Genomic DNA, 2639 nt, shown 5'->3' on the forward strand with positions numbered 1-2639 from the left:
TTGCCTAGCACGAAAAGTTCTAAAATTAGTTAAATTTCAAGTTCAAGTTCTAATTCTAAGTTCAAGTTCTAATTTCAAGTTCAAGTTCTAAGTTCAAGTCAAATTCTAAGTTCAAGTTCTAAGTTCAAGTCAAATTCTAAGTTCAAGTTCTAAGTTCAAGTCAAATTCTAATTTCAAGTTCTAAGTTCAAGTTCAATTTATAATTTCAAGTTCAAGTTTTAATTCTAAGTTCAAGTTCTAATTTCAAGTTCATGTTCAAATTCTAAGTTCAACTTCAATAACTAAGTTTAAGTTCAAGTTCTAGTTCATGTTCAAGTTCTAAATTTCAAATTCTAAGTTCAAATTCAAGTTCAAATTCAATACACTAATTAGCAAATTCAATACTCAAATTTCAAGTTCTAATTTCAAGTTCAATTTCTAAGTTCAATTTCAAATTCTAATTCTAAGTTCAAGTTAAATTTCTAATTCTAAGTTCAAGTTCAAGTTCAAATTTCAACATCAAGTTCTAAGTTTAACTTCAAATTCTAAGTTCAAGTTCAAGTTCTAATTTCAAGTTCAAGTTCTAAGTTCAAGTCAAATTCTAAGTTCAAGTTCAAGTTCTAAGTTCAAGTTCAAATTCTAATTTCAAGTTCAAGTTCTAAGTTGAAGTTCAATTTATAATTTCAAGTTCAAGTTCTAATTTTTATTTCAAGTTCTAATTTCAAGTTCATGTTCAAATTCTAAGTTCAACTTCAATAACTAAGTTTAAGTTTAAGTTCTAAGTTCAAGTTCTAGTTCAAGTTCAAGTTCTAAGTTTCAAATTCTAAGTTCAAGCTCAAGTTCTAATTCAATACACTAATTAACAAATTCAATACTCAAATTTCAAGTTCTAAGTTCAAGTTCAAATGCTAAGTTCAACTTCACTAACTAAGTTTAAGTTCTAATTTCAAGTTCAACTTCAAATTTTAAGTTCAAGTTCTAAGTTTAAGTTCAAGTTCTAAGTTCAAGTTCTAGTTCAAGATCAAGTTCTAATTTCAAGTTCTAATTTCAAGTTCAAGTTCAAGTTCTAAGTTCAAGTCAAATTCTAAGTTCAGGTTCAAATTCTAATTCTAAGTTCAAGTTAAAGTTCTAATTCTAAGTTCAAGTTCAAGTTCAAATTTCAACATCAAGTTCTAAGTTTAACTTCAAATTTTAAGTTCAAGTTCAAGTTCTAATTTCAAGTTCAAGTTCTAAGTTCAAGTCAAATTCTAAGTTCAAGTTTAAGTTCTAAGTTCAAGTTCAAATTCTAATTTCAAGTTCAAGTTCTAAGTTGAAGTTCAATTTATAATTTCAAGTTCAAGTTCTAATTCTTATTTCAAGTTCTAATTTCAAGTTCATGTTCAAATTCTAAGTTCAACTTCAATAACTAAGTTTAAGTTCAAGTTCTAGTTCAAGTTCAAGTTCTAAGTTTCAAATTCTAAGTTCAAGTTCAAGTTTTAAGTTTCAAATTCTAAGTTCAAGTTCAAGTTCTAATTCAATACACTAATTAACAAATTCAATACTCAAATTTCAAGTTCTAAGTTCAAGTTCAAATGCTAAGTTCAACTTCAATAACTAAGTTTAAGTTCTAATTTCAAGTTCAACTTCAAATTCTAAGTTCAAGTTCTAAGTTCAAGTTCTAGTTCAAGATCAAGTTCTAATTTCAAGTTCAAATTCTAAGTTCAAGTTCAAGTTCTAAGTTCAAGTTCTAATTTCAAGTTCAAGTTCTAAGTTCAAGTCAAATTCTAAGTTCAAGTTCAAATTCTAATTTCAAGTTCAAGTTTTAAGTTCAAGTTCAATTTATAATTTCAAGTTCAAGTTTTAATTCTAAGCTCAAGTTCTAATTTCAAATTCATGTTGAAATTCTAAGTTCAATTTCAATAACTAAGTTTAAGTTCAAGTTCAAGTTCTAATTTCAAGTTCAATTTATAATTTCAAGTTCAAGTTTTAATTCTTATTTCAAGTTCTAATTTCAAGTTCATGTTCAAATTCTAAGTTCAACTTCAATAACTAAGTTTAGGTTCAAGTTCTAAGTTCTAAGTTCAAGTTCAAGTTCAAGTTCAAGTTCTAATTCAATACACTAATTAACAAATTCAATACTCTAATTTCAAGTTCTAAGTTCAAGTTCAAATTCTAAGTTCAACTTCAATAACTAAGTTTAAGTTCTAATTTCAAGTTCAACTTCAAATTCTAAGTTCAAGTTCTAAGTTTAAGTTCAAGTTCTAAGCTCAAGTCAAAATCTACGTTCAAGTTCAAATTCTAATTTCAAGTTCAAGTTCAATATATATAATTTAGTAACAGGATGAAATCAAGGATTACTAATAAGAGAGAATGTTGACTAAATTCAACAAATTGATTTAGAGATTATTGAGAATTGGAAGAAACGAACATCAATCCGATTTACCAATTTACCTACGAAATTGCTATCAAATCAACAAATACTACTAATTAAGGGCAATTGTCAATTAAGGAGAGGGCTAAATCAATTGTTAATATACACATGCCACATTAACTTATGGTCAATCAAGACTTAAACAAGTTGATTTCAACACAGAAATTCACGCACTAGTTCTACCACAAAGTTAACACATTAGTTCCAACACAAAAATGAATGAAATCGGAATGACACTAAAGCATTTTAA

This window comes from Solanum stenotomum, chromosome 3 (genome assembly GCF_019186545.1).
Source record: "Solanum stenotomum isolate F172 chromosome 3, ASM1918654v1, whole genome shotgun sequence".
Taxonomy (NCBI): domain Eukaryota; kingdom Viridiplantae; phylum Streptophyta; class Magnoliopsida; order Solanales; family Solanaceae; genus Solanum; species Solanum stenotomum.